At 49.6% G+C, this 15,500-nt stretch overlaps 1 protein-coding gene across 2 annotated transcripts in view; it reads right to left on the reverse strand.

Annotated features, from left to right (window-relative positions):
- The window catches only part of PDPK1 (3-phosphoinositide dependent protein kinase 1), a 73,812-nt gene that overhangs the window by 45,122 nt on the left and 13,190 nt on the right, over positions 1-15,500 (reverse strand). The window lies entirely within an intron of this gene.

Below are 15,500 nucleotides of genomic sequence, written 5' to 3' on the forward strand. Positions count from 1 at the left end.
TAGAACAGAGAACAGCCAAACAATCTCAGAAAGAACAAAGCTGAACAACTAACTACCTTACTCACACAACCTGATTTCAAAACTTACTACGAGGCTACAATAACCAAGATGGGGTGGTCCTGGCATACGACAGATGCAGAGGGGAGCGGAATAGAGCTTAGAAGTAGAGGCCTATGGGCGCCTGGGTGGCTTAGTCGTTAAGCGTCTGCCTTTGGCCCAGGGCGTGGTCCCGGGGTCCAGCCCCACATTGGGCTCCCTGCTCTGCTGGAAGCCTGCTTCTTCCTTTCCCACTCCCTCTGCTTGTGTTCCCTCTCTCTCTTGCTGGCTGTGTCTCCCTCTGTCAAATAAATAAATAAAATCTTGAAAAAAAAAAAGTAGAGGCCTAGATGTCTACAGCCTACTGATACTTGAGAGAGTGCCAGGACCCTTCAGTGAATAGGAACACTCTTTTCAACAAATGCATAGCCACACACAAAAAGAATGAAGTCGAATGCCTTTCCTGTATCAGATACAAAACTTAGCTCAAATGTTACCAAAGATCTATGTGTAAGAACTAAAACTATAAAACTCTTAGCAGAACATATATGAGTAAATTCTCCTGACCTGGCAATGGCTTCTTAGATATGAGACCATAAGCACAAACAACAAAAGGAAAAAAAAAAGAAAAAAGAAAAAACACAGATCAAGGGACTTTGATCCACCAAGAAAGTGAAAAGACAACCCGTGGAATGGAACAAAGTATGTGTCGATCCCGTATCTGCTAAGGGGCTTGGAGGCACAAAGAGCTCTTACAACTCAATTAAACACACACACACACACAATTAAAAACCAGGCAAGGGATTGAATAAACATTTCTCCAAAAAGATAAACAAACGGCCAATAAGCACATAAAGAGATGTTCACCATCAATTCTTACGGAAACGTGCATCAAAGCCAGGAGGAGACTCTTCCTCACACTCACTCAAGTGGCTAGAATCAAAGACAGACAGTAACCAGTGTTGGTGAAGATGTGGAGAAGCCGGGACTCCCACCACTGCTGCTGGGACGTAAAATAGTGCAGCCGTTTGGGCAGACAGTCTGGCAGCTCCTCGAAAGGAAGCAGGCGCCATACAAGCAAGCTTTTCCACTCCTAGGTGTATACCCAGGAGAAATGGAAACCTATGTCCACGTGAAACCTGTAGAGCAATGTTCACAGCAGCATGATTCCTAACAGCCAAAAGGTGAAAACAACCCACATGTCTACCAATGGGTAAATGGATACACAAAACATAGTCTAGCCATAAAACTCAGTATTATTCAGCCACAAAAAGGAAATACTGATACACGCTACAACATAAATGAACACAGAAAACATTATGCTCAGTCAAAACGGTCAGACACAAAAGGCCACATATTGTGGGATTCCATTTCCATGAAACGTCCAGAAGAGGCAGATCCACAGACAGAAAGCAGATGAGTGGTCATCAGGGGCTGGGGGGGTGGGGGGTAACGGGTCTTGGGTTTCTTTTTAGGGTGTCAAAAACACTCTGGAACTAGATCGTAATGATGGCCATATAACTTTGTGAATACACTAAAACCCACTGAATTAAACAGGTGAAATGTACAGTATACAAATTATGTCTCAAGCTGCTAGAAATACATATATCACATATGACTGCATTCATTTATATACAAGAACTCATTCAAATTCATAAACGATCAAGAGTTTAGGCAAAGAAATGGACAAAGGATAGACACCAAAAAAACTCAAGGAACTAAGAGATGAAAGCGTGCAAGGTATCCAAAGACACCTTAAAGTGGCCGGAGATGGCACTGTATGTTTGTAAATACGAGAGGCTGGAGGACGGACAGATAGACAGTAATGACGATTATCTATGTTCACAACACATAGGAACACCAAACACTGGCAAGGCCAGGATAAAACAAGGTACCTCTCTAACTACGGCTGGCACCGATAAACCCGTGATGCTCTTACCATGTCTTTGCTAATTTGTGAAGAAAGCAATGACAGAACAGTTGCCAATGAGACATAAAGAAATACTACAGAGTTGGGAGAAGAAATAGTAAAAATTTAGGAGGGCATTAAGAAAGGATTAGACAGGGGCGACTGGGTGGCTCAGATGGTTAAGCGTCTGCCGTCGCTCAGGTCATGATCCCAGCATCCTGGGAAAGAGCCCCGCATGGGGCTCCCTATTTGGCGGGGAGTCTGCTTCTCCCTCTCCCTCTGCCCCTCCGTCCTGCTCATGCTCGCTCGCTCTCTCACTCTCCCTCTCAAACAAATAAAATCTTGGCGGTGGGGGGGGAAGGATTAGACAGGCTCAAAGTTAAATCAGAAATACATACAAGTTCACCCACAACCACAAAGAAAACTGCCTTTCCCAGCTCAGACTCTGAAGTGTTCTAGGAGTGAAATCATGAGCCGACCCACCACCAGATTGTTGGAGAACACCACAAAATGAACCCAGAGCGTCCAGACTGCTTCTAATAGTACTCCCCATTAAAAGAACTCAGGGAAAAAAACAAAAACAAAAAAACAGAAACAAACACAACACAGGACAGCAGTTAACTCCATGTCTTAGAACAGAAAAAAGAGAATATGGTACTGGAATCCCTTGGTATGTCTGAAAAGGAGGAGGCCTTCACAAGCGTCTGTGCCTACTAGGAAAAAAGGGTGGGGAAGCTGGCCTGGAGGTCCTGTCACTAGCCAAGCTGTGACCCTGTAAACCTTAAAATGAGATTAGTAAGTACAGCTAATCGGAATATGCCCAAACGGAAAGATCCTGAGTCTGTAAGGAGGTACCAGGTGATAAGAAGTCTATCAATACTGTAACTATAAAAGCGGGTTGATTACAATGGAACACTTCATTTTATAAATCTGAATAACTAAGGGAGTGTGGTCATACAAAACTCTGTTTCTTGTGTTGTTTGTTCATAAAGAACAGACAAACATTTCCTCTCCATTTAAACAGGGAAAGGAGCCCCACAGGGAACGATGAAGAAACCAAGTCCTATAGAAAGTGCGCCACGAACAGGAAGGACAGGTGGCCACCCCGGGTGACAGCTCAGCCACCATGAGAGGAGAGCCGAAGAAGCAGCTCATCCCGAGATGCACCAAACACAAAGTCAAAACCAGGCTAGAAAGAACACCCTGTGCCCCAGACACGAAGAGGGCAGAGAGGGCAGCGGCAGGTGGCGAGAAGAGGCAGGAGCCTGTGCAGCCCCACAGTGCTGCTTGAGCCCCTCTCCCTGCAGCAGGCTGGCCCCAGGACGGCTGGCTCAGGAGGGGTCAGCCCCAAAGACACACCGTGCCCCGGCTCCAGCCGAGGAGTCACCATCAACACGGGGGCTGCGCCACAGCTGGGGGGAGGCAGACTTCTCACGCAGAGGTCTGTGGAGAGCGTAGGATCTGCAGGCAAGGTGCACACCTACCTTGGAGATACCGTGGGTCGGTTTCAGACCACTGCAGTAGAGGTAATGTCGCAACAAAGTGAGTCAAATAAACTTCGTGGTTTCCTAGTACATACAAAATTATGCCTACTCTCTACCATAGTCTATTAAGCACTGGTAGCATTATATCTAAAACAAAAAAACAAAAACCAAAGTCCATGCCTTAAATAAATACTTTATTGCTAAAAAAGTACTAACCATGGGAAGCCCAGCCAGCTCAGTTGGTGGACCATGAGTTCGAACCCCACGTTGGGTGCACAGAGCTTACTTAAAAAAAAAAGAGAGAGCTATCATCTGAGCTTTCAGGACGTTGTAATCACTGATCACGTATCACCAAAACAAATACGGTAATAATGAAAAAGGCTGAAATGTGAGAATTACCAAAATGTGACACAGAGACACAAAGTGAGCAAATGCTGTTGGAAAAAAGGCACTGGCTGACTTGCTCAGGGTTGTCACAAACTTTCAATTTGCTCAGAACACAGTGTCTGTGAAGGGCACTAAGGTGAAGATAATACAGCTGCCGGTGACCAGTATGAAGAAAGTACCAAACACCCAGTATCAGTGAGAGATCTGGAGAATGACTGCCTGACTTTAAACATAAAACATACCTAAGAGAATCTGAGTTCTTCCACGTCGTGCACAGTACGAACGTGACCAGCGGGACAGCTCCTCTAGCTGGGCTGCAAGTGGAAGTGCACCACTCATTTATGGAAAACACTCCGTGTCTCGGCAGTAAGCCAAGTGTGTCTCACACATTTCCTAAGTACTCCGCCTCACGGGAGGTACCAAGGTTGGACCAAGCTGAGGTTCAGTCAATCCCTTAACGGTTTGTCCCTTTATAAGCAAAGCATGTAACGTAACGAAGCATAATCAAATTCAGTACCTTCCCGCCATGAGCAGGAACTTCTCTGTCCTCGGGCGCAGTTAAGTGGGGAAGAGTCACAGTCTCCAGGCTAAGGCCCACGTCCTCACAAGCCAGGCCAGCTACGCTGTGAGGGAGTGCTATGCACACAGAGCCTCGGGCACTCATGGGACTCCTGGACACAACCAAGGGTGCTACCTGGGCCTCCAGGGTCATCCCGGGTGCAGACCCTCAGGCCCAGGACTGAGGACCAGCTGGACTGTGTCACTTAAAGGACACACACAAGGGAGGGGACGTGGGAAGGAGTCAGCACTTCCAACAGCACAGTCCTGGGCACGACAGCAGTGCTGTGAACTAATCTGGCCACAGGTCCCCATTGGTAGGGGAGGGGAGAGTACCACCTGTCTCTGTCATGCTCACCCCACCCCCGCACCTGTCCCAGCAAGTGAGTAAACCAGATCAACACGGCCTCACCTCAATTCACCTGTGTGCCCAGCCTCCTGTCAAGCAAGGCTCAAGGAGACAGAAGAGACGCACGAGACCATGACACACACTACTTTTAATGCAAAATCAACAAGAGAAATACCAAAATCTCTAACATTAAGTTAATAAAGAACAAAATATGACAGGCTGATTTATGGACCTGGAAAAATGTTAATTGTACGTGGACAAGATTCTGGACTCAATGACAGTTCCAGCAAAGGCACTGACATATCTTCACGTGGATGGTTTGGCACAGGTGGGGACAGCCTATGGCTTCTTCATGGTAGGCAGAACCTCGGTCCTGGGAGGTGTGGTAGGCGACATCCAAGAGCAGTGAAGTGTCACCCACAGGGTCAGCCACTAGCCCCGAGGAGGCAGGGCTCCATAGGCAGCAGGTGTCCACAGCCACAGAAAAGTAAGGGGGCACTGAAGACCTGGTGGGACAGCCCCCACCCAGCAAACTGGCTATTCTGGGGACAAAGGACCCTGATAGCAAACATCCTGGGAGGGATGATAAGAATGCTTACACTCAGGGCGCCTGGGTGGCTCAGTCGTTAAGCGTCTGCCTTCGGCTCAGGTCATGATCCCAGTGTTCTGGGATCGAGCCCCGCATCGGGCTCCCTGCTCAGCGGGAAGCCTGCTTCTCCCTCTCCCACTCCCCCTGCTTGTGTTCCCTCTCTCACTGCCTGTCAAATAAATAAAATCTTAAAAAAATAAAAATAAAAAAGAATGCTTACACTGGCTTCAGGAGCACTTACCAAGAAAAGCTGTCCTCAGTGCAGACTTCCTGACCCCAAACTGACCAACATTAACAGCAGTACCCCCAAAACAATGACCAGGTAAGTCTGATGAGACTCCGGTTTGCAAGCATGTGTTCCTGAGAGCTTTCTTTCATTAAAGTGGTGTCTATGGTTGTTAAAAGGTCTCCCGAAGAGATCCTCAAAGGAGAGCACTGCCCCGAGCAGGCCCCACCCAGGCAGAGCAGCCCGCAGCACGCACCTCTGCCTGTTCCAGGCTCTGCGGCAGGCTGCTGGCCAGGCTGCGCGGCACAATAGAAACTGATGGGCTGTTTTCTGTTCTAAGATTTTTTTAAAAAATTTATTTTTGCGCACACGCGCACAAGCAGGGGGAGGGCAGAGAGGGAGAACCCGACTCCCCGCTGTGCAGGGATTCCCTTCTCGGGACCCGATCCCAGAATCCCCCCAGAATCCCGGGATCATGACCTGAGCCGAAGGCAGACACTTAACTGACTGAGCCACCCAGGTGTCCTAATGGGCTGTCTGGATGGATGAGGACCTGACTCAACGGACCCTGTGACCGGGAGCAGCACGCGGCCTGGCGCTGCTGAGGGAGGAAGTACAGCTTCACACTGGAGAAAACCTACTCCCTTCCTCTCTACCATCTGTCCACATGTGAGTATGGTAAGCACCACAGAAAATGCCCAGGCCACCTGAGCAGGTGTGAGAGGAGTACTGCGGTTTGACAGTCAGGAGGTGTGTGTGTTCGCTGGGAGTGAGAGAGAGAGAGGACTCGGACCACGAAAGCTGCCGATGGCGGTGCAGAGCACCCACTCCCCTGCACACCTGCACTGCCAGGGGGGCCGCCCCGTGTCCACACACGGGATGTAGGGGACTCCAAGCCTGATGCTGCAGCAGCCCAGGGTCAAGCACACCTGGTCGGCTCACAGGTGCCCCCAAAGCTCCTTCCCCAAATGAGTGCCTATTCCCTGGCCACGAGCAGTGACCGTGAGAACAGCCTTTGTCTCTTGGCTGCCCCAACGTGGGGCTCATCCTGGGAGTCACCATGGCCATACTAAAGCACAGCCTGCTACGGAGGAGCCAACCACCGTGAGCTCTTAGTCTTAGGAAGTTTATGGCCACTAACACATCTTCCATCTAGGGTGATTCTGCCCCCCAGCGGACCCTTAGCAATGTCTGGAGACATTTTGGGGTGCCATAAGTGGGGGAGGGAGAAAGTGGTACTGCGTCTAGTAGGTGTAGAGATGCTGTAAACATTCCGCAATGAACAGGACAGCCCCACAACAAAGAATGATCAGGTCTGAGTGGCAACAGTTCCTGGGGGAAAAGTCCTGCTCTATTCTGGTAGACTCCATGCTCCCCTCCCCAGGAAGAACCCCACCAAGTGTTCAGTGACACCCCCCCTTAAAGCACACAGCCCTTGGGGAGGCCCCGTGGGCCATGAGGCCCTACAGCCACCCCTTGGAGCAGGAGGGAGAAGGAAGTACAAGCACCGGGAGCTGGGATCCATGAAGAGCGGCAGGTGTTTCCGGTCTGAATAAGGCATGTTAACAAAACCTAATGCCATGTTTGGGAAACAAGAAACTCCCATGACCTAAACGGTATATACGGCAGTGCTGATGAGGCTTTGCAGTAAGGATCCCAACCAGGGGTGTGGCTTCACACTGAGCAATACCAGACTGAGGCAGAAAAAAGCACACCACCAATGTGCTTCCAGCCCTCCGGAGCCCAGTGGCAGTGCAGGGAAGTGGGGCAAGTGGCTGCTGCGGAAACTGGAAGCGATGGACAGAAGGGAGTGGGCACATCCCTAATGGGTGGGTGGGTGAGGTAACACCCCACTCCCTCAGCAGCCAGACCCACATTCAACTCTCAAGAGGGTAAGAACGGCGATCCAGCAAAGATGCCCAAATCTGAAACGTCTCCGCACAATCCCCTGCTCTTGGAAAAGCAGTCAGCCACTCCAACAGCAGCTGCAAGGCCTGGGCTGGGGAACTGCAGGGACACAAGCTCTGGCTTTCTTATTCAGTTTCTCCAGGGCTTTGGGCTCAGCTGGCCAACACACAGGTTTTGGCTGGAACTCTGCTTGACAATGCTATTTCCAAATGCCAGCCTTTGACATTTCACTTGCTGCAAGATTATACTCAATAATTTCTCTAAGATTTTTTTCTTTTAACTAATGAAATAAACTCTCAACTTGGAGCTGGAAAAGTAAAAACAGCCAGGAGCTCTTTTGACTGCTGTAAAGAACACCATTTATTCCAGGGTAAAGCAGGCATATGCAAAATAAGAACACATCCAGCCAGAACTGGCACATGAGGAGAGCAGCAGCTGAGCACGCCAGGCCTGCAGCCTCTCAGCCTGCCCCAGGATGACAACTCCCACGGGGAAGCACCTCTCTGGGGAGGAGTGGCCCTAGGCAGCAGGTAAAGGGGCATAAAACTGAAGACAATCCTGGGCGCCTGGGTGGCTCAGTCAGTTAAGCATCTGCCTTCAGCTCGGGTCATGATCCCGGGGTCCTGGGATCAAGCCAAGCCCCATGTTGGGCTCCCTGCTCAGTGGGGAGTCTGCTTCTCCCTCTGCCACAGCCCCTCTCCCCTCCAAATCCGCTCGTGTCCACTCTCTCTCTCTCAAAAATGAATAAAAACTTAAAAAAAAAAAAGACTTAAGACAATCCTACACACATTATTCTTAGCACTGTACCCTGCAAGTGGTCTAGGACTGAGGTCTTGGGTAGAGAAACACTATGTTCTGGATACTTCACAGAGACTGTCATGAGATAAAAGCTGAACCCCAGTTTTCCCCACCTGTAAACACTAATGCACCTGGTACTCTTACCTTTCCTGGCACGTTCACCCTGCTCCAAAGCACAATTCCAGTGAGAGGCTGGAAGGCATTAATAAGCCTCTACTTTAAGAAACACACAGCACCTTGATATAAGTTAATATAAACTAGTTAGTCGTCTTACTGTATTGTTGGCAACTGGCGGAAACCGTCAGCTGGGGGCTTAACCGAGCTGGGCCGTGCCTGCTTTGGTGTGGGGTGTCCTGAAGTAGAATGCCTGACCACAGGAAGAGAGAGACAGGGCGCTTGCTGCAGAGATGGAGACACAGGAGGGTGGTGAGTGGCCCTGTGGCCAGGCTCAGCAGGGATGGAGAGAGGACACCAAGCGCCTCCACACAAACCAGCAGGCAGCGCACACAGTCAGGACCGCCACCCCCTCTACCTCCAATTCCCAGGCCCCACTGCCTCCATCACCCCTGGCCCAGCAGATCCTGTTGTCTGCCTCAGCTCAGAGCACATCCAGCAACCCCTGTCCACAGTACTGGGAGGGTAAGGGGAGCTCCAAGACTTTGAACCCACCCGGCGCAGACAGCTCAGGCTGTCGGGGAGACTCCTATAAGTACACCTTGCTCTCCGAAGCCATGGCCATGGGTTCTCTGTTACTTCATAGGTACATACCCGCTCATTTTGCTCATCAGTTTCCTTTTTTTTTTTTTTTTTTAAGATTTTATTTATTTGACAGAGCGTGTATGTGTATGTGGCAGTGGGCGGGGCGGGGGCAGAGGGAGAGGGACAAGCAGACTCCATGCTGAGCTCGGAGCCCGACTCGAGGCTCAATCTCACAACCCCAAGATCATGACCTGAGCTGAAACCAAGAGTCGGACGTCCGCTCAACTGAACGTGCCAGCCAGGTACCCCGCTCATCAGAGTTTCTTAAAGGACGCAAATTAACTACATTATTAATCCAACTACTCAATAAACATTCCCACTGTGCTTGCAAGGGTCTGGGGACATGGCCATAAGGTAGATGTGGTTCCTGCCCCTAGGAAGCTACATCCTAACAGGGCAATGGGCCTGATGTCATTTACAAAACTGGCTGGCCAGAGCTGGGAGGGTGGCCACGACAGAGATGGGCCAGTACTGGGGCATGAAGCAGCCAAAGCAGACCTCTGGCTGCCATGGGGCTAAAGTGTGAGTTGGCAGGAGGCTTGGTGGAGGGAGTCTCTCAGGTGCTGGGAGTGCACTCAGGTGGAGAGGCAGGGGAGTGCTGCCAGCTTAGATGGTGCTGCATAGCAGGGAGGGGAATATTCACGTACAGAAAGTAAAATGTAATGACAGCTCATCATGCATCCCATTTTTTAAGAAGATTTTATTTACTTATTTGACAGAGAGAGACAGCGAGTGAGAGAGGGAACACAAGCAGGGGGAGTGGGAGAGGGAGAAGCAGGCTTCCCGCTGAGCAGAGCCCCATGCTGGGCTTGATCCCACATGACCTGAGATGAAGGCAGACACTTAACGGCTGAGCCACCCAGGTGCCCCCACGCATCCCATTTTTTTAACGACTTATTTTAGAGGAGGAGTGTGTGCATGGGCACGGGAAGGGGTAGGGCGGGAAGAAAGAGAGAGAGAGGATAATATCTCCAGCAGATTCTGATGAGCATGGAGTCAGATGCAGGCCAAACCCATGACCCTGAGATCACGACCCTGAGATCACGACCTGAGCTGAAACCAAGATCCAGCTGCCTCATCAACCGCCTAACCCCTCCTCCCCCGTGCCCCGGATGCAGCACACATTTTCAAGTTTCACTTTCCTCTAATGTTTCAGATTCAAAATACAGCAGCCGTCACGAGTCAGAAAGAAAAGCCAGTCATTCTGAAATCAACATCCAAGCAAAGTGTAGAAAGAACTCTGGATTTTTGAGATGGCCATAACAGATGCCGTAAGACAGACAGACACACATGCTTTGCCGTTATGCGCTTCACGTGAAACGCCAGAGCCCCACCGCAGCGTCAGCGATTTGAGGCAAATACAGTCCCCCAAGAACCACACTGCTCTACCCACTTCAGCAAATGTTCACTGAGTACCTACTATATGCCATGCACTGCTCTACGTACTGGAGACGCAGCAAAGAATAGAGCCAAGCCTACACCCTTGAGAAGGCGACATTCTGGGGGTGCTTGGGTGGCTCAATTGGTGAAGCATCTCCCTTCAGCTCAGGTCATGATCCCGGGGTCCTGGGATTGAGCTCCACATTGGGGTCCCTGCTCACCAGGGAGTCTGCTTCTCCCTCTCCACTGCCATTTTCCCTGTTCATGCTCTCTCGTGAAATAAATTAATAAAATCTTAAAAAAAAAAAAAAAAAGACTGCTACATTCTGGTACAGCACACAGACACCCCAAAAAACAAACAACAGGTAGTGTTATGGTGTTGGATGGTGATAACTACCATGAGAAAAGTACAGCCAGGAAGGAAGACAGGAGTATTTGAGGTGAGTAGCTGTGGGATGTGCAAATTTAAACACAGAAGCCCTTACTGGGAAAGTGACATCAGAGAAAAATACCTAAGGAGATGGGGAAAGCCCTAAAGAAATCTGGGGAGAGCCTTCTCAGCACAGGACTGGCCAGTGCAAAAGCCCTGAGCCAAGAGCACCTCTAGACTCAGCAGTCCAGTTTGACCCACAGTACGGGCTACCTCCAGAAAGAACCGCTGGGTGCCAGGCAGGGACCTCAGCTCCCCTGAAACACTTTTTCTGGGGTCACTTCTGGTGAGCCTGAGAAACAGGGCTGCCCAGAAGGGCCCAAGCATCTCCTGAACCAGAGTGTGATGCTAGCCTAGCCCCAGCTGTACTGTCCTGCATCAGCCCTGGGCTCTGAGATGCTGGCCACCAGACCACTGCTCCTCCAGTGTCCCCTCTGCTCCAGCAATTATGGGCAAAATGACACAGGAACCTGTCACGGGCAGCCTTCCTCCTTCATGGAATTCTGCAATTTCCTTCCTGCCTCAGCCACTGCACTCCAGGCAAGCACCTCAGTGCAAGACCAGCTCTCAGGGCCCCTCCCTGACAGAGATGTTTGCAGGGTCAGCTGGATGCTCGTGCTTTCTCTTCCCAAAGCTGTAACTCACTGGCATGAGTATGTTTTAGCGATTAATTTTACTTCTGTAGTTAAGAAAGATATCCATAGTATTACTCTTTGAAGCATTTAAACATCAATTGTGAAAAGAAAAGCCTAAGAGAAAAGCCCTCTACCAGTGTGAAAAGTCCAAATGTTTACTTGTATTATAGCTGTTATTCTTAACAGCTAATTTTTTTTTTAAACATCTAGAGGTGGTACTTTAGCAGCATAAACAGCACTGAGACAGTCTGCCACAATCTGGGGGACACTTGCTGACTGGCGGCCCCACAGGGCGGGTTCCGGTCCTGAGACGCCCCTTCCAGCTTGCCGTCACTCCGCCCTGTGGAGGCAGCATAGCCCGGGGATCCCAGGTGACCCAGGACCTGTGAGTGGGTCATTCCCTCCCGGCACAAACCACTCAGCTTGCCACCCACCTGATGACCCAAAATTGTGGTAAGTAAATAGTTTTGGTTACTCAATAGCTTCTGCAATTTAAATTTCTAGAGAAATTTAAAGTAACAAAACCCTAGTTATGCCTGTCCCCCATCCCCATCCTCCCTAATAAAACGAAGCTGATCACAAGAGAGGTTCTCAAGAACACAGCCCTCTGCCTGGTCCCGCGGGCACCGTGGCGCCACGAGAGTTACGATCGCTCGCCTCTCCTATACGCATGTGCATACCCCAAATCCAAGCCCGTCACACACCCAAAGAAAGGCTGCATGCCCCGACCTGCCTCACCAGCTTCACACCAGCGGCCGGCCTACATCAATGCTGCTCCTCTCCTGCCAGGAGCCCCCCCACCGGCATGCCCAGCCCCTACCGTGGCTCCCCCACTTCCAAGTACCAGCACCCCACCAATCTCCCCCTCGCTCAGAAGGAGATCCCCTTCTGCGTTTCTCTCTCCTACCTCCTGTCAGGACAAGCTTGAGTAACTGCCTCACTGCTGAGAAATGTGGAAGATACGTCTGTGGCATAGCTCTCTCTAGAACAAGAAAGGACAGCTGTTCTCAATTGAACTTAGCTATGAGAATCAGTGCCACTGACCTCTAGCACCTTGAAGCCTCTGGAAAAGGTGTCACCATGCCCTCCCCCCACTCCTCTCAACATGAATCTTGTTCTGTACAGATTAGTGTGTGGTAGACGATCAGTAAGTAGGAGTGCCACCTGCTGTGCTCACCTCACCTTTTCAGCGTAGGGACCACAAGCAGCCTTTCACAAGAGCGACTCTGACAGGAAGACAAGCATGAGTCTTAAACCAGTGATTCCCAGGGGCACCTAGGTGGCTCAATTGGTTGGGCGGCTGGCTGTTGATTGAAACCCCCCACATGGGACTCCATGCTGAGTGTGAAGTCAGCTTGAGGATTCTCTCTCCCCTTGCCCCTTCCCCTGCATGCACGCACAACCACATGCTCTTAAATAAATCTTAAAAAAAAAAAAAAACTTCTAAGTGAACTTGTAAGAATATAGTCCATTTGTAAACTGGGCATTTTCTGTAGACTTTACCTTGTTTCATACAAATTGTATGTAAAAACTTAAAGAATTTCAACTTCTTGAACAGTCTGAGTGTTGAGTTCAACAGTCCCCTCTTAGAAGTAGAAACTATCAAGGGAGAATTAATTTGAGATCAAGTTACATTTTCATATCCACCAAAAACATATTAAGTAAGGCTCAAATGAACCACATAGTACACTGCTCACCCACTAAGAATTAAGGAAAATATCAGCATCAAAATATCCAGTATCCACCATTCATAACTGCAAAATGTAACAAACGTTTTTGACACATAGATTAAAACGCAAATAAACTTGGGGCAAAGGAGAACAAATGACCCACAGACTTCCTTCTCACATCCCACCAAGTCTCACTCAACAGACAAGGCAGCTTCACGAACCCTTAAGAGACTGCCAGGAAAATAGAAGCTTATTTTAATTTTAATTTTTCAAAAGATTTTATTTTTAAGTAATCTTCGCATCCAACATCGGGCCCAAACCTACAACCCCGAGACCAAGAGTTGCATGCTCCACCGACTGAACCGGCTGGGCACCCCTGGAAGCTTATTTTGAAAATACAGAGCCACGTGTTTTTAAAGCACATCTCACAGTCAGTAATCACTGGTGTCAAGACAGTACTCACGGGGCAGGTGGGACAGCACAGGCAGGGGTAAGCAAGCTCAGCCAGGCCACGGGAGGCTACTGCCAGTGTCTGGGGAGAAGCCACAGCGACTTCCAGGCTCCCGCGTCGGCACAAGGGACAGGGGATGGGGCTCAAGCTGTAGAGGTGCTTTCTTACCTTAAGTGGTTTGAAGTGGCTTGAAGGTGGTGTTAGGATGGAAAGCTCATGGTTTTTCCTCTTTTGTTTGAAAATGTAGTTAAAACACTTCACAGTGAAAAGTGATTTATCCACTCATCCCGCTAACAGACAGACATTCACTGAACACCTACTAAGAGCCCAATCCTACCTGAGCCCCGGGACAAGAAGGAGAAAGGGTGATAGCACCTGGGTGGACACCAGGAGGCAGAGGAGCAGGATTTGCAGGAAGAGGACTGACTGGCAATTCTCAGATCCCTCCAGATGTTTCTTTATCTGTGTCTTATCTTTATCTCTTCAAGAAGGATAAAATGCAAATTAAGCAAGGATTTCAAACAAAGAAGGAGCCTGGGGAGTCTGAGGCTGGCCTCAGGGTTGGTGTGATGAGAAAGTCTTCCACCTTGAGGTGAAGGCAAAAGCCAAGGATTCAAAGCTGTGGGCCTACACCGCACCCCCACCCCCCCAGCATCTGGGCAATTCAAGTAGGTTCTTTAAACATGTCTTGGCTCCTAAGGGTTTTTATGTTTCTACAAACACACTGAGAAAGAACCTAATTCTGTGACACCACAAGAATAAATACCCAAACGCTTAATCATCAATTACTAAGGTGTCTAAACTTTCTGCGTATGAACTAGTAATCTGGGCCTCGGAGAGACAGACAAGTTGTAAGCGCTCGTGGAGAAGCGTTAGCATGAAACTGCTGGAACTTGCACTCCACAGGTTCGGATCTCAGTTCCGCTCCTCACTGGCTGTCTGACCTTGAACAAGTTATGTCAGTCACCTCTCAGTGGCTCAGACTCTCCACCTCATAGCCAGGGATAAGGAGAAAACCAGAGATCCCAGGCTTGCTGTAAGGATTTTTTTTTTTTTGAAGATATGAGAGAGCGAGCATGAGCGTGCACGAACTCATGAGCGGGAGGGGCAGAGGGAGAGGAAGAGAATCTTACGATCGCGGAGCCCAACACGGGGCTCAATCCCACCACCCCAAGATCATGACCTGAGCCTAAACCAAGAGTTCGACAACACTCAACCGACTGTGCCACCCAGGCGTCCCTTGCTATGAGGATTTAACGAGATAATCTACACAAAGCACACCAGCCAGCCTACTCAGAGGGAGCACAGTGCAAGCACTTCTATGATTAAATAACACAGAAGACACACAAAGGATTCCCATCCAACGGTCATCAGATCATAAAATAAGCCTTTCCAGGCAAAAGATGAAGCCCATCCCTTCCCAAATATGGCTTATTTGTCTGAGTAAAACAGAATCAACTATATACTGTATTAGGAGGCCCAATTCTAACTCTGAGGCAGATAAAATGATACAGGAAGGCTGAGCCCCCTAACCACCAGAAGAGAAACCACAATCAAAATCAGGCCCTTCTATGGTCAAGATGCTGCCAAGCAGCTTAAGGCTCCAACCAGCAACCTCTCCTTGGGAAAGGATCCCAAACTCAAAAAGCTAAGTGGTCTTTAAACGCTGCCTGGGCAGAGTGTGCTCTGGAGCTCTGAAACACCCCGAGACAGGTTGGGAGCATCTCCCTCGAGGCCCCTGCATAAACAGGGATGGAGAGGCTGCCCCCAATCTGACCAGCTCATCCCCAAAGGAACACTGCCCTCATATCAACTGGGCTCACTGGCAAAGAACATTTCAATAAGAACTTCCTCCCACCCCAGGAGACTCCACAAAGCTAGGCCCAGCAAGCACTGCTGCCTCCCCAACACCCCCGGACTTCCACCACGAG

The sequence above is a fragment of the Ursus americanus genome, chromosome 2, assembly GCF_024610735.1.
Source record: "Ursus americanus isolate L20-20 chromosome 2, mUrsAme1.1.p, whole genome shotgun sequence".
Taxonomy (NCBI): Eukaryota; Metazoa; Chordata; class Mammalia; order Carnivora; family Ursidae; genus Ursus; species Ursus americanus.